This window comes from Triticum aestivum, chromosome 1D (genome assembly GCF_018294505.1).
Source record: "Triticum aestivum cultivar Chinese Spring chromosome 1D, IWGSC CS RefSeq v2.1, whole genome shotgun sequence".
NCBI lineage: Eukaryota > Viridiplantae > Streptophyta > Magnoliopsida > Poales > Poaceae > Triticum > Triticum aestivum.
Window position 1 is genome coordinate 163,495,909 of NC_057796.1, and position 23,651 is coordinate 163,519,559.

A 23,651-nucleotide genomic window follows, 5' to 3' on the forward strand; every position below is an offset into this window, starting at 1 on the left:
CACCCTTGAGATGATCGGGGTGGATTTCATCCGCCGCCGAATCGCTCCACTGCACAACAAGGGGAGGCCGGCCTGGCTCTTCACGAACGCCGCCGACATCATGAGGCTCCGCCCCGTCTTGGACCACAACCTCACGGTGATGGGGCACGCCCACTTCTGCCAGCGGCTCTTCCAGCTTGACGTGAACCGTGGCGGCAAGGTCGAGCGGTCCGGCAAGGCCGCGAAGGCCGGCAAGGTCGCCAAGGGGCCCTTGTTTAAGTTGCCGGTGGGGGTGGTCCCGCTGAGCAACAACTCGCGTCGAAACGACATCATCGCCATGATGCCGGAGTTCAACGCGCACGGCCTCGTTCCAAATTGGGCTGAGCCGCCGGAGGATGAGGTGCAGGAGTTTTTTGACACCCTGGAGGAGAAGTACGTCCGTGATCAGCCGCGGCTCATCCAGGACACCACCCAGGTGGAGCTGGACTACATCGCCGCCAGGGCGGCGGAGGCGGAGCTCGCCAAGGAGGTCGGCAGCGCTGGCAGCGTGGAGGATAAGGCCGCGGCGGCCCCGGAGGAGAAGGAGCTCGCCCAGTGGGCGGAGTCCGCTGGGGAAGCCAGCAGCGCTGGCACTGGGGCCCCTCTCGTCGAAGATGTGGTCGACAAGTCGTCGGAGGAGGAGGCCGAGGCTGTCGACCCTCCGGTCACGGGGAGAGGGCGAGTCCCGCGGCGGGCCACCTCTGGCGAGCCGGTCTGGCCCGGCAGGGCCGTACAACCGCGGCAAGCCCAGGAGGGGTCCGCGCGCTAGACAAGGGCTGCGACGGCGAAGAAGTTGGTGAAGGCCGCGGTGGCGAAGAAGAAAGCAACCGCTTCTTCTTCGTCCAAGCGTCCTCGGACTCCATCAGCTTCCCCTCCTCCGGCAGATGTCGACGCGGAGGTCGTCTTCAATTTCGGGTCCCTCAGCCCAAGGAGGAAGAGGAAGGCGGCAGAAGAGGAGGTGGAGGATGAGTAAGCATCTTGCTCCTTTTTGTCATCTCCGTCTCCTCAATCTGTGCCGCTTGTCTTGATATGTTCTCATCTTTGCAGGGTTCGGAGACGCTGGCCCAGCGGGTGAAAAGGGTCAGGGCTTCGGCGGGCGGCCCGCCCTCGGCAGGCGCTTTCGGCACACCGCTGGTGGTGTTGAGCAGCCTAGACAGCAGCCCCTGGCACAGCCCCCAGCGTAAGTTCATCACTCGCCCTTCGCCAATGTGTGTTGGGGGGTATGATCCCTTGGCGCTGACCTTGCCGTGGTTGCAGGAGGAGGACAGCAGCATGAGGAGCCACTGGGGCTACCCCCAACACGCCGCCCCCATCGACCACGTCGCCCCGAGGGGCGTCCCCGGCAAGGGCGCCAAGCACCGAGCCCACGCACACGGAGGAGGAGGAGGCAAACTCGGGCGCTCGTGGCTTTGCCTCGGCGCCAGGTGTTGGCGGGGAGGGGACCTCTGCTTCCTAGCCCGGCACTGGTAAGTCACTCGCCTTCCATCCCTGTTCTTTTTCTGTTCTTTTCTGAATCTTGGTCTTGGCTTCGCCTCATCCCCTTCTCGGTATCCAGATCCTCCCTCGGCGGATCCGGAGGATATAGACACCGTCATCGAGGATGTCGCCAAGGATGCCGCGGCGGAGGCTGAGAAGATCGCCACCGAGGAGGCCGCCAAGGGTGCCTGCCAGGGAGCCCGGCAAGGCTGCTGCCGAGGAGGCCAGCAAGGGGCCTGCCAAGGAGGCCGGCAAGGCCGCTGCCGAGGAGGAGGTGGTTGACGACCAACCTTCCTCCTCCGCTGCCTCTGGCTCAGGCAGGTACCTGAGGGTGAGTGACGACCTGTTCGTCCACCTCCCAGGGACGGCGAGCACCGGGGCGCCCGTCGAGGGGGAGGTGCTCGATGACGAGGTGCTCGCCGCCGCCGGGCTTGAGGTCGTTGACGAGCCGAGCGCTAGTGGCGGCGGTTCCCAGGAAGAGCGGCTCCTCCAGGCCATGGGCGCCAACTTCCAGAAGCTCCGGGCGCTTCACCGCGCTCGCCTGGACAAGGCCAAGTCCAGGATGGTGGTGGTGGACAAGGCGGAGGCGGACCTCGAGGGGCATGTTGCCGAGGCGCAGGCTTGCTTCCGCCAGGCCCACAAGGACCTGAAGGCCGCCCAGGACGCGCTGGCTGAGCACGACCTGGCGCTCGTCATGAAGCAGGCCGACATCGAGAAGGCCCAGGAACTGGTGAAGCAGGAGGCCGCTCAGGCCGAGGCCGCTCGGCACCAGCAGCAGGCCGCGCTAAACTCCCAGGAGGAGGACCTTGCCACGCGCGAGGAGAGGCTCGCCACAACGCTCCACGGCAAGGACGAGGAGGTGGAGAAGCTCGTCGTGCAGCGGACACAAGAGCTGGAGCAGAGGCACATGGAGGCACTCAATGCCCAGGCTCTGGTTCACGCCGGCAAGGTGAAGGAGCTGGAGGTGGAGCGGGACAGGCTGAAGGACCAGACCCTGAAGCTGGCCAAGGAGAAAGACACGCTCAACGGTGCCCTGGCGGAGGCGCAGGGCGCAGTCCTCGTCAAGGCCAAGCAGCTCTCCAAGGCCAACGACTCCATCAAAGACCTGAAGCGGAAGCTGGAGGGTCTTGAGGAGACGCTCTTGGAGGCCAAGGCCCGGGAGGAGACCCTGGCCAAGGATCTGGAGGCCGAGAAGCAGCAGAGGAAGAACGAAGCCGCCAACCACAAGGATTTTGTGGAGGGCGAGACCCGCTGGATCGGCCGCCTTGAAGACGTCGCCGGCAGGATCACCACGCAGCTGGCTACCATGGGGATGCCAAATGTGAGGTACACCCCGGAGCGCAACGTGAGCCCCAACGCCAAGCTGACCCTATTCTTCGAGGGTGTTCTTGGAGCCGTGGAGCATCTTCACTCCAACCGGGCGGCCTCTCTGGCCGATGAGGCCCGGAGACTTTGCCGGGGTGCCATGACCAAGGTCCTCACCAAGGTGGCGCACTGGAATCCCAACCTCGACTCTGACGCTGCGCTGGAGAGCTTGCCGGAGGATGCGGACCTCGCGACGCTCAAGGAGCGTATCAAGCCGATCATCAGCCGCATCGACGGACAAACGCATTTAATGCGCTCCCGACGTGCCCCTCTTACTTTATCGGGGACGTCAAGGAAGCACGTCCCAGCTGTCGCCGCCTCGCCCGGTTCCGACGCGCGTCCGAGATGACGAGGCGTTGCTGCGCCACGTTGGCTGGCTGCTGGGCTGTCGCGGTGGTGGAGCCTTCACGAAGGGTCGCATGCCACCACGCAGGTGCTTGCTGAGTCGGTGTAGAGGTCGCCCGTCGCCACACAGGTGCCCGCTCAGTTGGTTGAGCTAACAGCTGCTTGGGGACGACGGTGGAGTCTTGGCAGGTGCGGGCCTGACTGTGGCCCTGCTGATGCCCTCGGCAAGGGTCTTGCTGGGGGCCCCGGCAAGGGTCTTGCTGTGGCGCTGCGGTCGTCCCCGGCAAGGCGCTTGCCGGGGGTCTTGCGGATTTCCTTGGCTAGAATCCCGCCGAGGGTCGTTGTCTTCTGGTCCTCGTCTGATCCTGTGTATTTATGATCTTCACAAAGATCTGCATGCCACCACAGAGGTGCCTCCCGAGCCCTAGTTCCAGTGTAGTTGTTGGCGGCGTTTGGAACCTTTGGGCTCAAGGGTGGCTCGTTCTGCTGGTGTTGGGCAAGCAGCCCCCGCAAGGCTCTTGCCGGGGCCGCGGAGGCCGCCCCGGCAAGGGTCTTGCCGGGGGGGAGTCCACCTCGCCCCTTTGCTCTTTTATGCTTCTGGTCTCGGTGTTGCTTTGTTCGCCTTGTGCTTCGGTTCCCCTCCTCTGCCCTGCTTAGTGTGGCCGTGGGCGCGGCTCCGATTGTCCGTGCACAAGTAAACGGGTAAAAAGGAGTGCCCCTACTTTTGTACACCGACAACTGTGCATGAATCCATTTATCCACGAGGCAAGCCACTACCCTGCCGTTCGCACGCCCCACTCGGCATTTTTACAATCAAAAAAACGCTGGCAATTCGCTCCTACTCGTCCCCGGACGTCATTTAACATTACGGCAGTTCGCTCCTAGTTGTCCCGTCCTTTCACATTACGATAGTTCCACTAGTCCTAACCCTCCTCCCAAATCCATGGCGTCCCAAATCTCCATGATTAGCGGTGGGTACAAGGTTAGAACCATCACAGGCGATGAGTTCGACATCATCTACACCCGTTCTTCCGCGACGGTGAAAGGATGCCTTGCTCGCTTCAGACGCATGTTCGAAAACTCAAATGATGAGTGGGTCCCTGGGCTAGATGTTGAGTACACCACAACCCTGGACAAAGAGAAGAATCTAAAGGAGGAAGAGAAGATAAAGCCCGCCGTCATCCAGTATGACTAATGCTTGGTCTACCACATATGCCATGCCGACGTTGAGTGCGAGAAATTTAAGAACTTCCTCAAGGGCGTCCTAGTCAAATTCGTTAATGTAGACTTTACGAACGACGGAACAGTCCTGGGTCGGATAGGCCTCACTGTAGGCAACACCTTCGACCTCCAGAAGAATGGGCTGGTGCCCTCCCGGGATCAGCCTTCAATGCTGACCCTGGCAGGAGCCATGGTTCATTCTTTGTACGGTAAACTACAGAAACCTCCGCCCAAGTTTCATCGTGCATGGCAATGGAATGTACTAGATATAGACCACATCCACTACGCTGCAATGGATGGCTACCTTTGTTTTAATATCTACAAGGGTTGGATGAAGAGCAAGAGCCAAGTGTGTGGTTCAAGCAAAGAAGTATGGCCCAAGAGGAAGAGGGACAAGGACGAAGTCGAGCACGTGGATGAGGAGTCCGAGTAAGGTGGCAATGTCGTTGCTCATGGTGGTTCTAATGCAGTGTCTACCGGATTAGTTGCTTAGTTTAATTTCAGGTGTGCTTAGTTTTATTTAGGGGTGTGTTGTGCTGAGTCCCCAACAGAACTATGGTATGTTCCTTCTCGTTACCTTAACTCTTCAGTACGTACATACTAGTATTTCTTACAGTTCATCTTTTAGTTGGCATAGCACAATGACTCGTTTCTTCACATTATATACGTACAATATATATGGCCAACATCATATAGCCAGCAGTTTAGTTGTCAAAGAATTTCAAGGTGCTTAGTTTTGTCAAAGAATTTCAGGGTGCTTAGTTTTATTTGAGGGGTGTGTTATGCTGGACACCATTATTGTGACTCAAATCTCTTTTGCCATGTTATAATGACATAAATACCGATGGACCAACATGCCGGCTCTCCCTCTATCTCACTACAGTAAAATAAAGTGTGGGGCCTACTTGATCCCAACAGCGTTCTTTTTTTCCTGTAAAATTATTCGCTTGGTTACTCCTAACAAGCGGGGCCACACTTATCATTGTGAGAGTCGTCTTATTTTTGTCATATAACATGGTTAACGGGTTTGACGTGAAAATAACAATGTCTAATGGCATTTTTGAGGAAACATCTAACTTAACGATGGCATTTTTGAGCAGGCATCTCATGGATCGATGGCATTTTTGAGTAGTTGTAACTTCTAATGGCAAAACTGAGTAGTGATACACAACTAGTGGCATAAATAATAAGAACCCAAGAATTAAATAGGTATGCTAATTTCTTTAATAGAATTTAGCACCCCATTTAAGCACGTACTAGCTTTTTAATAGTACTGTATGCATAATTTGGCGACGAGCGCTCTCTATATGTACCACCTTTTTTCTTTAATTTCATCTTGTTAGTTTTGCTCCATGGCACAATCCATCAATACTACTACTTTACAAAAGTATACATTTTTAAAAGGCTAGAGGGCAGGTTAGTCTAGCTTGGTCGGTTTCTAGAGAGGCAAGGGCCTTTCTGATTTGACGGCTCATTACTGCTGGAAGGCGGGGCCTTGTGATTTGACTGCTCATATAAATGTGCCGACGACCTGAGGAGGAGCAAAGAACCGTCCGGTATACTCATGTTTTCCATTGGAGTACGACGGAGGAGCACGAAACACGGCAGCCTAGTGCCATATGGCGATAAAAAATGATCTAATTTGCTAGTCATGTCCAGCATTGTTCTATTCATGCCTCGCAGAGAACGTGACACGTGCGGTGAAACACCCGAAGCAAAAGAAGAAACACAGGAGCAAAAGAAGAAGGAAGATTATCACCCCCCAAAAAGAAGGAAGACGCACACACAAGTCTGGGGCGCTGCTCTGTGCCACATGAAGGGTTGCTAGCCGCGGAGTCGTAATTGCTTCTTCATCGCCTCCATGACCTCCATCTCCTTGCGCGTCTCCTCCACCATCTTCTTCATTCTGTCCATGGCGCGGGATTACTCGACGCGGGCCTTCATCATTTGTTCCACGGCCGCATTACGTACCTTGACAGCAGTCGGGTGCTCGATGCGGAGCTTCGCCAACTCCTCCTTTTGTTCCATGACGAGGGCCTGCAACATCTTCATCGAGGAACTACTATTCTCATGCAGCTTCTTCCAGCCGGCGTTCTCCTCCTTCAGCAAGTCGAGCTCGTGGCAGAGCTTCGCCTTGTCCTCCTGAAGTTGCAGGATTTCGCCGGTCTCCTTCTTCTCCGAGGCAATGCTCTTCTTCAGCAGCATCACCAAGCCGACGGTCAACTCCCCCTGCTCATTGAGCTCAGCGGGCATGTCGTCGAGGCTCTCCTTCAGCAGCTCCACCAAGCCATGGATGAACTCCTTCTGCTTATTGAGGTGCTTATTGAGCTGATCGGGCATGCCGTCGAGGGATAACGACTCCAGCGCCGCCAGCTCGGCATGTTCGCCTCCACGGCTAGAGCGCTCCTGGGAGCCATCGCCTGCCCGTGAGAGATCTTTCGAGGTCTCTGCGAGGCGGCGAGCCCTCTCTTTTTTTTCCGCAGCCTTGGTTGCCGCTCCCTTGTTACGAGTAGTTCTCGACCTAGAGCTTTGCACACCGGCCATGGCAAGGACGGACGAAGAAGAAGCACTTATGAGGAGGAAGTAGAGTAATTTTCGGTTAGGTAGTTCCCCTTTTTATAACCTAAGTACTAGCACTAGTACTAAAACCTGCATAGTGGGAACACGTTCAGGTTTGGTACGTACTAGTAGGTGTGAGCAGGCTTGCACTTAATTGTAGCACTAGTACTTTGAAATGTGATGGGAACAAGGTAAAGATTAATTGATGGTTTTGGTTTCGACGCCCGAAACGCCTCCCGATGAGTTTAGTGGAACATAAATTTCGCGTACTCCCTCCATCTCAGTTTACAAGGCTTGTACGTGTATCTAGGTCCTCAATGTAACTTATATAAAATAAATTGTTTAACATAAAATATATATCATTAAAAAATAGAATATTTGAAGTTTGTAATGATATATTTTTTGTAATGTATGCCTCTTATTAAGTTGGTCAAATTAATGACCTAGGTACATGTGCAAGACTTGTAAACTGAGATAGAGGGAGTACTACACTGCTCAAATGCGGTCGCACAAGTCAGTGATGTAACTGGTCATACATGTCAGACCAAGCTGATGCGTGTCCCTTCGGTGAGACGTGGGTCCGACCGACCGTCTGTTGGTGCGACCGACCGTAAAGTATTACGCGATGGAGACTTCTGGTTGTGGCTTCGGTTGATTGTCACGACCAAGCATTCTAAAACTAGTGATAAATCAATTACCATCTTTTTCCAAACGACCAAGTATTTTCACAGGAATACAATACATATAGATGGAGTGATTGTCATGGTTGCAAACCGACATGGCGTGGCAAGTTCACTGCAGCAGCAACCGACTAGGTCACTGCATCGCTGGCGGGGAAGGAGGGCAGCTCACCTCACCTATGATGCATGCCCAGCGGCGCCGCCGCAACTGGTCCCGGGATTTGGCTTCTCCTACCGCCCATTTGTACAGTTGCACCGGCTGCTCATGCCATTGCGCACACATGCGCGTTCTTTCCTCCACAGTCGACTCCGTGAATATGATATCTGCCATTAGCCCTAGCTTGAAATCAATGCAACGCTGTCAGATGCTGACATCCCTCAGCATCTCTCGCCTGAGATCGACTTGTGCCTCCGCCTTGTGTTGCGCCAGGCGCAGCTCCTTGGAACTTCTCTCCAATCGATGCGATGCTTCCTTGATCCAATTTGCCCTTGCTGCCCACCACCTGAAATGCAGCCCTGGCATGACCTCCGGCGCCATGGATCTGTGATTCCATAGCAATGGATCCCCTCTAAAATACATGTGGGTTTCGCTCAAAGGTGGCAGTGCTGCGGGCCGCAGCGAGAGGGCAGCCCGCGGGATCCTAGGATCTAAGGGATTATCCATGGCGGGATCCGGTGGGCGAGGCGGGGAGGCGAGCCTAGGCGCTGGGAGAGCCCTACGAGGCTAAGATAAAGATAGTAATACTCCACTCTGTCCATATTTAAATACAAAGGCCACAAACAGTAGCCCTGGCAAAGAATTGATCATGCTGCCTGCGTCCTGGTTTATTGGCCCCCTTTTTTGTGCCACTTCTTATGACATGCATAAATATTATGTTACTTAAAAATATGGTCTAAAATGGCACAAAATACGTAGGAGACCAATGGAAGTAGCAACCCATGATTTAACTACTCGCATGCATGCAGTGGAGTAGTAATGTCTTTCTTCCTCCCTCACGTCCACTCAATTTGCATGCGCTGTATTAATTGAAAATCAATGCAGTGAAGGACTTTACACGCGTCAAATTATCACATGGGGTGGATCTTCGTACAAAAATGCGTCCCCCCGTGTACCCGCGTGTGCGTGCGAGGGAATGAGTGCGTGCGTGGCGTGCGTGCACATCTTCGCTTCGTGCATGTACCACCAGTGTGCCTTAGAGAGGACGAGTACATTCTTCTGGAACCAGCAGCACGTCACTATGATCAATCCACACAAGGAGGTCGCGACAACGCCTCCACATGTGCCACGTGGCTTCATGAACTGTAAGAGAGACACTGCGTAGCATGCCATTGGAATTCTAATTTACGTGTTTTGCATATACTCGAAGTACTAGTAAGGTACACGTGCATTGCACGCATCAGATTTGGCAACCAATTTATGAATAACTACCACACTATAGCATGTAAGCTTTGAGTCGTATATGCCCGATGTAGATGTTCGTTTAATTCTTATAGTTCATCTCATTCAAAATCAATTAGTTTTTATAAAAAAGCAAGGGACTCTTTGATTTGTAGGATTTCCAAAACGCGGGAATAGGAAAAACATGGGATTAGAGTGGAATGTTGTCTTGAATCCTACAGGATTGTACGAGTGTTTGATTGTGCATAGAAAAAATGCAGGATTGTTTCAAAGAGGTTTGAGTGGATGGGATGTTTCCTATGAAATCTAGTGCAAATGAATCCTATCGAAAAATTCCTATGGTTTACAATCCTACGAATCAAACAACCAAGAGAGGAAAATTCGTAAGGATTAGAATCCTCCAAAATTCCTTTGAGAATCCTTTGAATCAAGAAGCCCTTAATCTATTTTATGATTCATGGAATTGTGCGTTGTCAAGCATGAAGTAAAAAACAAATAATGGCAATTCAACTAGAAAAAAAGTTTGGGCAGTTATGATACGGAAGATTAGAGAACAAAGGAGAAGCACTTGTGTTTTGAGGTTTGTGCATTATGCTTAAGTTCAACCATGGAGTCTGCTAGATTGTACATGTGGGAAAATCCGGTGGGGGGCTAGAAGATGGTGCGAGGGGCCAAGTGGAGGGAGACTATGAAGGAGTGCACAAGTGCGAGATCGATATTTAAAGAGAGGGGGTGAGAACGTGCGCGGTTGCGCGCAGTGGCGGAGCCATGAAAAATAAATGAGCTAGGGGGCCAAGCATTGCTAATCCTTCACGAGGAGGGCCAATTCATCAACTTAAACCAATTTACCAGCAATTGTCTAATGATCACAATCATATTAGCCTCGATATATAGTGATGTTAGGGGGGCAGGGCCCTTGCTTCCCCCTGTCTTCGCCATTGTGCGCGCGTATGAGAGATGAAGCAGAAGGCATGGATGATGAGAGGGGGACGTTGGATATATAATTAATGTGGGTGTATTAGCTATGTAATCCTATATAGAGAGGTATAGATTGATCGATGTGGACGTGGGAAAGAGGGCGAGACCTCACTAGATATATAGATTGATTGGTTTGTGTGGAAAACTGTGAAAGACCTAGCTATAAATACACACACATAGAGGAACATCGATCGTTGCGCATGCACGTGAGAGATAAATAATGCCCGATATGATGGAGAGGGGGAGGTGTGTGTGTGTGTGTGCATGCATGGGAGACTGACCTGAAGAAAAAGATTGCATGTGTGCGATGGATAATGCCGACTGGTAGTGTGTGTGCATGCCTGCACCAGAGAAAGCTAGTGGTACAATTATAAAGAGAAGACGGCTGTGTGGGTGTAAAAGACTAGGTGAGGTCATAATCAATGTAAAGTTGAATTCAAATATTTGAATAAGTGATCATGATGTTTGAAACCCATGTATGCATGAATATAACTGAGATATGCGCGGTGTGGTTTTGAAACGAGCATGTTGTACTATATACACATTGAACAAGGTCGGACTGATTTGAATTTAAGATACCGATGGCAGATATCGTTTGGCCACATTGCATCCGTGCATGGACACACTATTCTAATTGGAGATGATGGGTGGCTTTCGCATCACATATCTATATCTATACCCCTATATATTATATTTTATATTTATTATATAGTGTGCGGATAACTTTAACTTTGAAAGATGGTCGTTGGATGAAGCGAATCCGATGGTGAAGAGATGGCAAATTTGAGCACTACTGGCCCTTGGATATCATCTAGATTCCACCAGATTTTGCCACATGTACAATCTAGAAGACTCCATGGTTGAACTTGAGCATAATGCACAAACCTCAAAACACAAGCACTTCTTCTTTGTTCTAGAATCTTCCGTATCAGAATTGCCCAAATGCTTTTCTACATGATTTGCCATTATTTGTTTTTTACTTTATGCTTTACAACGCACAATTCCATGAATCTTAAAATAGATTAGCTTTCTTATAAAAACTAGATGATTTTGAATGAAATGAACTATAAGAATTAAACGAACATCTACATCATGCATATATGACTCAAAGCTTACATGCTATAATGTGGTATTTCTTCATAATTTGGTTGCCAAATCTCATGCGTGCAATGCACGTGTACTTTACTAGTCTAAATGGTGTTTGTGTGTGTGTTGTGTGTGTTAAACACATTGTATGTAGTATCATACATGATTTAGATTCCGAACATCTAGCTAGAGCATACATGTACTATGATTTGAATTCAACATAAAATGGATACATATATTTGAATTTAGATCGTATGTACATGTAGTTCGTATTTATATAGGAATTTACTTCTCCTATATTCATGTCATGTGTTGTGAAGATAATATTTAGATGGTTGTATAACTAGCCCGAGTACAATCCCATTCAAACAGGGAAAATGTACTCAAATTTAGTCCATATGCTAGATAACACACATTGTTTTTTTATTGTTGAGGGAAGTGCAAATTGTTTTGGTACTGTACACGTTATGTTTGTTGCCCCGATTTTTTTTAATTTTTTTGTTGTATTTGAATGTATTTCTAGTAATATAGTAAAACGGGACATGGCTCTCTCTAGTGATGAGGTGCGAATTGTCTTTTCTTGGTACACGTTAAGCTTGTTCTCGCACCTCATCACTAGAGAGAGCCATGTTAATCTCATCGTCCCGCCGGTTCAGCCACCCCGTCCTCCACCTCCAAGGAGCTGCCCCGACGTTCTCCTCGTCTTTCGCGCCACCTCCATTCCCACACCGCCGTCTTCACCTGTACCACCGGAAGAGCATCATCATCACCGTTTCCTCGGATGAAGCTGAGGCCTAATCTGTGCCACCAAAGAGGTTGTACACTAGTCGCTGCATTGTCTTCTTGATTCGATCTCACGGTCCTGCCGGCGCTCGGTCCTGAGCCGACATGGCGCGGCTCCATCCACGGCAGTGTCGCCGGCCACTTCCTCCATGGCGTCGCTCCCTCGGCGGTGACGTCCACATCACTAGGAGCTGCTGCTGCTTTAGCTCTCGCTCATGCTGCTGCTCTGCTCTTGCTCTCGGTCCCCTGCCTGGTCTGCTCTTGCTATTGCTCTTGATCTTGCTCGCGCTACTGCTCTCGCTCTTGCTCTTGCTTGCGATGTTGCTCCGATTTGGCTACACTTCAGTCGACTGAATCGACTTTTGGGTCAGTCGATTTTCAGGCGGTTGTGGGGGGCTCGCCGGAGTTAAGGAAGTACCAGCCGCAGCGGGGAGGGGGGCTCGCCAGAGAGGTACCCCACTATCTATCTTAGGGTTCAGGGTGGGGGCGGTGGTCGCCGGAGAAAAATCTCGGCACGGGGGGCCTAGAGGGATGGCCGGGGCGGCGGCGGATCGACGGTGGGGAGAAGTTTCGGGGCGGGCGGGGCGGCGGTTTGGCCGGTGGTGGATGGCGGCTCAGGGGAGTGGAGGTTGAAGATGAACTGCAGGCCCTTGATTTCGTATCCAACGGCTGGAAAATTGACTAACCAGAGAAGAAAAAATTAGTCGACTGATGTGTAGCCTCACCCTGATGCTGCTACACGACCAGCTGCCCCGGCTCTCGCACGCGTTGCTGCTACTGCTTTTCTACTACTAGTGCGTTCAGTTTTGACAGTAAAATTCAGTTTCGACAGCAAAATACAGTTTCGACAGTTAAGTTCAGTTTCGACAGTTAAATTCAGTTTCGACAGTTAAGTTCAGAGATGAGCGGCTGATGTATTTTACATCTAGCACTTTGTGGTTATGTATTTTACGTCATCTATTGGAGATGCTATTAGAATTCCACTTAGGTTAACATTGTGTCTCTTGTCCTGCTTCAGCCTCGGCGTCGTACAACTCACCGGAGCTGCTCCAACGACGAAACCCTCCATCACAGTGGAGCAGTACCCCGGGCTCCATCTCCAGACGCCTAAGATCTTCTTCCCCTCCTCCGACAGCCAAGTCATCTGGAGCATCCTCACCGACTAACCCAATCATGTTGAGATCGACATGGCTTCGCCAAAGAGGTTGTACACTGGTTGCATCTCTTTTTTACTCTACATGTTATATATATTGTCCACTGAGCACACGTAGTAACGTGAAATACAATTATTTTATCCTACTATATGACAAGCAGTGAGGTACCAGGTAACTTAGCTATCCGTGATGGACTCTCTTGAACGCCATCATTATTTATCTCTGCGCGTTTGATCTGTGCATTTGTTGATGGGCATGGGAGTTGAGATAGTAGGGTAGTGGCCTGGGTCAAACATAGTAGAAGTAGCACAAAAACATTTTTTAAGTGTAGGCTTTTCCTTGCTCAAGCCTGCCTACTAGAATCGCCAGTGCTTGAAAGGAAAAGTGAAGGACAAATGATGAGGACATCCCTACTCCTTTACCATCATTTTCAATTAAAGATGATATTGCACAAGACAAGTCCAATGAAATCAGAATTGGAACAATTACAAGAGCACGTGCAAAACTACTTGAACAACAGGTGAATTCACTCTTAGTTGAATCTGACATTTGTGTTAATCAGAATTTTATACTGCCTAAGTCTTTGCATATTTGTATGATCAGATTTGAAGAGAAGGCAAGCTTGGCACGTGGAGATGAAGAATTGCAGCAAGAAGAACTTCTAATGATGTCTAATATCAGCAAGTGCACGAGGGAGGAGAGGGAGGCAGGTGCACAACATAAACAGAAGGAAAATCAGAACCGGACTCGGATTGACAGCCAGGAGGCCCGCAATTGATATACGTGCAGAATCCGTGTCCGTGCTCCAAATAAGGTGTTTAAATACAATTTGGAAAGCTTGACTCATGTGCTTTCCAAATTGTATACTCGTAACCCGCGATTCGCGGTGACCAGTCGCAGTCACCAAAACAATACGGCAGTTGTTTCTGCCAGTTTTTCCAGATAGATTCATTTAAGTTAGGAAAGTTAGAGATAAGTTAGATTTCAACCCCAACACTATGTTGGACGTCCAGGGGTCTTTATATACCCTTGTAAGTCATGGCTTTTAGGGTTAGACCATGTTTTGATTAAACTCATATCAGACTGAATTGCTTTAAGCATTCCTCTGTACTCATATTCCTCTTTGCATCAATCAGGAATATTTACCTACACCAAATTTGTTTCGATAGGGTGTATTTGCTACTGAAAGTCAAGTGCTATCTGTCGTTCCATTGGGAATTGGGAGATTGCAGAACCGCTTCGTGGTCGGCGGCTACGTTCGCAAGTGTGTGGTGTTGCGAATATCCATAGGGTTGAAGACCTGTTGCATTGGCAATGGGGGAACAGCCGGAGAGTTTGAGAGCATCTCACAAGTTATACAACAAGTTCAACATCGACATCCTCCGCTCACTGAGAAGATCGGGCCACCCCATATCATCTTGGTATCAGATTTCCAGCGTTATCTCGGTGAGCATCCACCAATCCCTTAGATTAGTTTTGTTTTCGTCCTATGCAGAAAAAGCCATACAAAAATATTAGGGTTTAGAGTTTTTGCCATAGCCTAGATAGCATCGGTTCCAAGTTTTAGTTGCTGATCGTAGTCTTTTATTTGCGTAACTTACTTTCTGATCTCAGTCGTTGTAGTCTAGGTTTTCCTTTTGTCACGTCGGAGTCGTTTGGTTGCTGTCAAGTCTGTTCGTCCGAGTCAGATTTCATTTGGTTTGATTAACTATCCGAATCAGATTGTGTTTCATTTGGTCAGCCTTTCTTCTTTTGTGTAGTACTTTCCTATTGAGACTAGCATATCCTTTGCTCTACGGGCTGCTCATATAGGAATTTGGAGAGTGCATCTTTTGTTTTGGCAAAATCAGATTGGTTACTAATTGCTCAGGTTACTGATAAAAAAAAGAGAGAAAGAAAAAAAAGAGAAAGAAAAAGGAAACGAAAAAAGGAGGAAAAGGAAGCTACACGTGGAAGTTGCATATTTTTTGGAGAGTTTGTTCAGTTTTTCTGCCACGTTCATTGCACTAGTAGATTGAGCAATCTTGTGCCCGTATAAATTGAGTGATTTGCTAGCGTCTCTCCTGTGCATTTGCAACACGAGCATTACTCCGACATTCCAGAATTTTGAGCTCAGTTTCAGAGTTGCATTTGCCCCACTTATCTCCATCGTGTGTGTTTCCGTGGGTCTCTATCATACGATCAGCACTAGGATTTGTGAATTGGTGTTGATAGGTATTCCAACCAAGACCCACCATATACCCTGTTTGTTGTGTGATAGTTTTCATCCTCGGTATTCGCTACATCACATCCGTGCACGTTCTGCCCATACAAGTTGGTAAGCTTTTCTAATTCACTTTGGAACGGTAAGATACCTTGTTTCTTTCAGTTTTGAGTGAGTTGAGAGTTTTCCACATACACTATATTTTCTGTGAGTACTGATCACCTAATCATGTCCGACGAGTCTTTTGATGTACAGCAGAAAAAGGATCCTAAATCCGTGGTGCATTGGAATGAATATGAAGCTCTTCGTGATCATCTTCAGCGACAAATTCAATGGGCAACCGATCCTATAAATGAGAATGTGCAGAACATGGAGTTGGACCTCAAGGATGCCACAGAAACCACAACAGCAACACAGCGGCAAGTTACTGAAATTCAGGGGACTCTAGTTAACTTGCAGCAAGCTAAGCTACGTTGCAACAGTCCGTTGATCGCCAACAGAATCAGCAGCGTGATGATGACGATGGTGAAGCTAGTGTTCATGGTGGTAATGATGGTGTTGCAGCTGCTAATGCTGCCAATGTCCAAGGGGCTGCAGCACGTCGTGCACAATTACAGCAAGCTAATCGGGACCATCAAGCTCCACACGAGCCGGTTGTTGCTGGTCAAGATGGTGGTCGTGGTAATGGAGGTCGTGGTGGTGGCCGTGCTGCTGCCATGCCCGTAGGCCGTGGATTTGCTCCTCTTGGTGCACGCCGTCGATTTGATGATGATGCTTTTGCACAACCAGCCAACCGTGACGATGATGGTCTGGGCAAACCAAAGTTCACCGTCCCCAAGTTTGTTGGTTCTATTGATGTTGAAGAGTACCTCAATTGGGAGCTGAAGGTGGAAAAATTATGGCGCATGCATGAGTACACCGAGGATAGAAAAATAAAACTTGCATCTTCTGAATTTGATGACTATGCTTTGCTTTGGTGGGATAATATTGTACAGTCCAGAATTGAAGATGGTGAACGACCCATTGTTACATGGAGAGCTATGAAGGAAGAGATGCGTGCTCGCTTTGTTCCACGCAATTATATTCGTTCTCTCTATGACAGATTGCAGAATTTGAGGCAAGGCACTTCTTCCGTCGATGAATATTTTCAGGAGATGGAGCTTATTATGCAGCGTGCTAGAGTGCGTGAAGAGCCTGAACAAACAATGCAGTGATTTCTCTCTGGTCTGAACTACAACATCAAGCGTATTGTTCGTCTTCACCAATATTATGACATGACAGATTTGTTACACCAAGCACGTGAGGCTGAATTGCAAGTGGTTGAGGATGCTAAGTTTACATCTCGCACAACAGTGAGTAGAGGTCGTTTTACACCACGAACAACACCTAGTATGGAGCCTACTCCTAGTTCCACTTATGGTTTTCGTGGTAATGCTTCTTCCAAATCAGATTCGGTGATCTCTAATGCGAAGAAACCGGCGCAACCTGCTGCTAGTACTGCTGGTTCTACTAATTCTACAGCAAGAAACAGGGACATGAGTTGTCATACATGTGGTGGAAGGGGTCATTTTAAGAGAGATTGTCCCAATAAAAAGGTTATGTTGATTAATGAGGATACATCAGAATATGAAACCGGTGATGACGCTGACCCCGATTCTGAAATTTGGGAGGAAGATGAAGATGGTTCAATAGATGCTTATGCTACACACTATCCTCAATTGTTTGCTCGCCCAAAGTGCTAAGTGTTACGCCTAGTCCTGCAGAACAATGGTGCAATTTGTTTCAAACAAAGGCCGTTGTTGGTCCTGGTAAGGCATGCATGGTTATAAATTGATGGTGGTAGTTGTCACAATTTGGCTAGTAAGGAGTTATGCCAAAAGCTAAAATTGAAATATTTACCGCACCCCAATCCATATTTTATTCAGTGGCTAAGTGATAGTGGAGAGATGAAGATCAGCCATATGGTGCATGTGGAATTTCAGATCGGACCATATAAAGACACCATTGGGTGTGATATGGTTCCTATGACCGTGTGTCACTTGTTGTTGGGACGCCCATGGCAGTATGATAGAGATGTCCGCCACAATGGGAGAGCCAACACATATCATTTAAATTGGCGTGGCAAGGAGGTTACTTTGAGGCCTATGACACCGCAGCAAATTGTAAATGAATCTCGTCAAAAAATTGAAGTGAATCTTGAAAAAGGGAGTGAGAGATTAGATAGGCGAGAGACTACACTTCCGGTGAGTGAGAGCCACAAGCCAAATCTGAGTGGTCAAAATAAAGTGAGGGGTGAATTCCTTAGTTATGTTAGCCACGAAATATGATTTGAGAGAGTTTCGTGAGGATCCCACGGCTGTACCACTTGTGCTGTTGTGCAAGGGTCAAATTTTGGTTTCTAACGACATGACCCCTCTCTCTATTGGTGTTTCTAATGTATTGCAGGAATTTAGCGATGTGTTTCCGGAGGAGGTACCCGCTGGTTTACCACCATTGCGAGGTATACAGCATCAAATTGATTTGATACCAGGAGCATCGCTGCCCAATAGAGCACTGTACCGCACCAACCCCGAGGAAACAAAGGAAATTCAGCAACAAGTACAAGAGCTTCTAGACAAAGGTTATATTCGCATGAGCTTAAGTCCTTGTGGTGTTCCTCTAATTTTATTTCCTAAGAAAGATGGTACATGGCGCATGTGCGTAGATTGTAGAGCTATAAATAACATCACTATTCGATATCGTCATCCTATTCCACGTTTAGAAGATATGTTAGATGAATTGAGTGGTGCTGCTGTTTTCTCTAAAATTGATTTGCGTAGTGGTTATCATCAAATTAGGATGAAAGAAGGGGATGAATGGAAGACAGCCTTTACAACAAAGTTTGGTTTATATGAGTGGTTAGTCATGCCTTTTGGGTTAACTAATGCACCTAGTACTTTCATGAGATTAATGAACCATGTTTTGAGGCATTTCATTGGTAAATTTGTGGTTGTATATTTTGATGATATACTTATTTACAGCCGCAATGAATCTGAACATAGTGATCATATTCGACAAGTTTTGCAAGTGTTGCGTGATGCTCAGCTATATGGTAATCTTGATAAGTGCACATTTTGCAAAGATAAGGTCATATTTCTCGGATATGTTGTTTCCAAGCATGGAGTTGAGGTAGATGAATCAAAAATAGAAGCTATTAAAATTTTTCCTACTCCTCTGAATGTTAGTCAAGTACGAAGCTTTCACGGTCTTGCTGGTTTCTATAGACGTTTTGTGAAAGATTTCAGTACTATTGCTGCACCTTTGAATGAGCTCACAAAAAAGGGTGTTGATTTTGTGTGGGGCGCAGCCCAAGATAATGCTTTTGATGAGCTGAAACGTCGTTTGGCTGCTGCACCTTTGCTTATACTTCCTGATTTCACTAAACAATTTGAGATTGAATGTGATGCTAGTGGAATTAGTATTGGAGGTGTGTTGATGCAAGAGGGTAAACCGATTGCATATTTTTCTGAAAAAACTTAATGGTGCACAATTGAACTATCCTGTTTATGATAAAGAATTGTATGCTCTAGTTCGCGTCCTTGAGGTTTGGCAACATTATTTGTGGCCAAAAGAATTTATCATACATTCTGATCATGAGGCTCTGAAATATTTGAAAAGCCAATCCAATTTGAACAAACATCATGCAAAATGGGTTGAATTTATTGAATCCTTCCCATACATCATTAAGTACAAAAGGTAAAGATAATGTTGTTGCTGATGCTCTTTCTAGGAAAAACATGTTGTTGACACAATTGGACGTTCAAGTTCCTGGTTTAGAGAGTTTGCGTGATTTATATGCCACTGATCCTGATTTTTCAGCACCATATAAATTGTGTTCAGATGTAAAAGCATGGGAAAAATATCACATACGTGATGGCTATTTGTTTAGAGCTAACAAACTATGTGTTCTAGAATCGTCCGTGCGTTTGCTATTGTTGCAGGAATCACATGTCGGCGGTTTGATGGGTCATTTTGGACGTGAGAAGACTTTGTTTATGCTCGTTGATCACTTTTATTGGCCTAAGATGAGGCGTGATGTGGACAGATTTGTGAAGCATTGCATTACTTGTAATAAGGCAAAGTCTAAGGTGAAACCTCACGGTTTGTATACTCCTCTCCCTGCTGCTACTACACCCTGGGAAGACATAAGCATGGACTTTGTGTTAGGATTGCCTAGGACCAGGAGAGGACATGATTCAATTTTTTGGTAGTTGATCGTTTTTCTAAGATGGCACATTTTATTGCCTTCCACAAAAGCGACGATGCGTCGCACATTGCTAATCTGTTTTTCAGGGACATCGTGCGCTTACATGGAGTACCAAAGACGGTTGTTTCTGATCGTGACGTGAAGTTTATGAGCTATTTCTGGAAGACACTTTGGGGAAAGCTGGGGGCAAAGTTACTATTCAGCACTACTTGTCATCCCCAAACAGATGGGCAAATAGAGGTGGTAAATCGCACACTATCCACGTTGTTGCGATCGATGATAAAGAAGAACCTGCGTGAATGGGAGGAGTGTTTACCGCATGTGGAGTTTGCATATAACAGGGTGGTACATTCCACAACTCAGTTCTGTCCATTCGAGGTGGTCTATGGTTTTAAGCCAATTACACCACTTGATTTGCTGCCCCTTCCAATTCAAGAGAGAGTGAAGATGGATGCATCCAAGAGGGCAGATTTTGTGAGGAAGATACACGAGAAGACTAAAGAAGCCATTGAAAAGAAGGGCAAGTACATGGTTGATCGTGTTAATAAGAAGAGAAAGGAGGTGCTGTTTCAGCCGGGTGACATGGTGTGGGTACACTTACGCAAAGATAGATTTCCTGAACGGTGCAAGTCCAAGTTGAAACCAAGAGGTGATGGACCATATAAAGTGCTTTCCAAGATTAATAATAATGCATACAAAATTGATCTTCCGACTGAAGAGTTTGGCGTGAGTAATACGTTCAACGTCGCTGATTTGACACCATATACTGGAGAAGACCTTGGTGCGTCGCGGCCGACGCCTTTTCAAGGGGGGAGGATGATGAGGACATCCCTACTCCTTTACCATCATTTCCAATTAAAGATGATATTGCACAAGACAAGTCCAATGAAATCAGAATTGGACCAATTACAAGAGCACGTGCAAAACTACTTGAACAACAGGTGAATTCACTCTTAGTTGAATCTGACATTTGTGTTAATCAAAATTTTATACTGCCTAAGTCTTTGCATATTTGTATGATCAGATTTGAAGAGAAGGCAAGCTTGGCATGTGGAGATGAAGAATTGCAGCAAGAAGAACTTCTACTGATGTCTAATATCAGCAAGTGCACGAGGGAGGAGAGGGAGGCAGGTGCACAACATAAACAGAAGGAAAATTAGAACCGGACTCGGATTGACAGCCAGGAGGCCCGCAATTGATATACGTGCAGAATCCGTGTCCGTGCTCCAAATAAGGCATTTAAATACAATTTGAAAAGCTTGACTCGTGTGATTTCCAAATTGTATACTCGCAGTCCGCGATTCGCGGTGACCGAGTCGCAGTCACCAAAATAATACGGCGGTTGTTTCTGTCAGTTTTTTCCAGATAGATTCGTTTAAGTTAGGAAAGTTAGAGATAAGTTGGATTTCGACCCCAACACTATGTTGGACGTCCAGGGGTCTTTATATACCCTTGTAAGTCATGGCTTTTAGGGTTAGACCACGTTTTGATTAAACTCATATCAGACTGAATTGCTTTAAGCATTCCTCTGTACTCATATTCCTCTTTGCATCGATCAAGAATATTTACCTACACTAAATTTGCTTCGATAGGGTGTATTTGCTACTAAAAGTCAAGTGCTATCTGTCGTTCCATTCAGAATTGGGAGATTGCAGAACCGCTTCGTGGTCGGCGGCTACGTGCGCAAGTGTGTGGTGTTGCGAATATCCATAGGGTTGAAGATCTGTTGCATTGGCAACGGGGGAACAGCCAGAGAGTTCGAGAGCATCTCACAAGTTATCCAGCAAGTTCAACATCGACATCCTCCGCTCACTGAGAAGATCGGGCCACCCCATATAAAAAAACATAGGAATTGGAAAGTTTCCTATGGTACTGCTATTCATGCATTTGGTTCAAAGGAATGGAGCAAAGGAAAACTGTAGGATTTGTTCCTTTAGTGTGTCCTTGAAAGAAAAACTATAGGAATTTTAATTTCCACTTGTCCTCCTTTTCAAATTCTTATTCATGAAGCACAAGGCTAAGAGATAGTAGCATAATAGCATTATAACCGTACATTTTCTTGTGATTTGACATGCTTCTTTGCATACTGTGATCTTCCAATTCTTGTGAACCAAACACCAGGATTGGCAGAAATCCCGTGTTTTTAAATTCTCTGTTTTGCACGTGCATTCCTATCCTATTCCTGTCTATTTCCTATCCCTGCATTGTTAGACTCCTCAAATTCAAACAAGCCCTTACACAATTACTTCTGTTACAGATATGTGTCAAAGAAAACCTTGTGTGGTTTGTCCTGCTCCTACTGCGCTGTGTTCCACCCCAGCTCAGCTGCTCCAACGACGGAAGGGTTCACCACAGCAGGGATCCGCTCTCCAGACTGTCTTTCGCCGCTTCAGATATTCTTCCTCGCCGCCGGCAGCCACGACAACTGCATTACCATCATCAAATGAGCAGACGACCTTGAGGACTACACGGGTCTGCAAGAGAGGTCGCACTCTTCCGTGTCTGCTTACGTTATGCATCGCTTAATATGATGAAATGCTACATTATCGTTGTGTTCACCTATTAGACTCCGAGTCAGGTCCAAACTAATGCTGAAACTTGAGTTTTCAAATGGTTGTGGGGTACAATTGGGGCAGCAATCAGTACTACCTGTCTACTATCTGGTTAATCTCGGGTGTCTACTATGAGTTTCATGTTGGGTGCAAACAAACATTAAAGGAGCCATTATCTATATTTTTTTACTAAAGCTATTATCTGCCTGCTATCATTGGTTTTGGGTCTATCCACAGTTTGCTACCATCACTCTAGATTTGTGCATGCACTCCTTACATAATCTCACTATGTTTTATTCCTATGCATGTCAGTTATTGTACACAATGGAACTGAACATGTAGAGCAAAAGAGACGAGCCTTGCATGGCAATAAAATTTCATGCAGACGTCGCTCCATGGTGGGCGCAAAGGCAGCCCCCCTCCACCCATTCCAGATTGTAATCAAGAGGAAGATAACTGTTCTGAGGGGGATTTAGAAGGAGAAGACCATTCCTATTTACCCCCTGAGGTCTTTGCTCTAACTTGGCATGCTGATGTTGGTAATATCATGCATATGGTGCCTTGCATTGCTTACTTTATACATCAAATATGTCATCTACTTAGAAAAATCTGGAGTGGAAACAAGGTGTTCAGAGCAGACAATGCTATCTGACGAAGCGCATGTCTTGCTGGTTACGGATAGCTCCTCAGAGGTGGATTCAGAGACAGATGAATAGTCCTATTTCCCCCCGAGGTGCATGCTCTAACTTGGCAGGGTTATGTTGCTCATATCGTGCGTATGGTATCTTGCATTGCTATGTCATTTGCTTAGTTTAGACATGCTTTGTGTGAATGCTACCTGTTTATTGTCTAATTACCATATATGTGAATTATGCAATGCCATCTTGTTGCAAGACATTATATATGTGAATTATGCAATGCTATCTTGTTGCAAGGCATTATATATGTGAATTATGCAATGCCATGCTGTTTAGCCAAGCGTCATATATGTGAATTATATCATGCCATCCTTTTTTTGTATTTCTCGTTGCATTTGTCGACAACGTTTGTATATTCAACTGCTTTTCCTGTGCATCAGCCATTTGAATTGGTGATGGAGAAATCTGGAGTGAAAAGAAGGTCTTCAGAGCAGACAATGCTACCTGCTGAAGCAGATATCTTGCTGGTTACAGATAGCTCTTCAGAGGCAGATGACCAGTCCTATTATCCCCCTGAGGTGTATGCTCAAACTTGGCAGGGTTATATTACTCATATCATGCATATGTTGTATTGCAATGCTTAGTTTTTACATCATATACACAATATTGAATGCCATCTCCTTAGTTGACACATCATATATGCGATTGCCCTCTGCTCACTTGCTTCGTATATAAATCATATATTTGAATTATATCATGCCATGATGTTTACATAGACAGCATGTATCTGAATTATGGCATGCCAACCCATTTCTAAATACATAATATAGTTATATCATCTCATCCTCTTTACATAGTCATCATATTTTGAATTATGTCATTCTATCCGTGAATTATATCATGCCATCATGTTTCCATCGACGACATGTTTGTGATTTGTGGCATGCC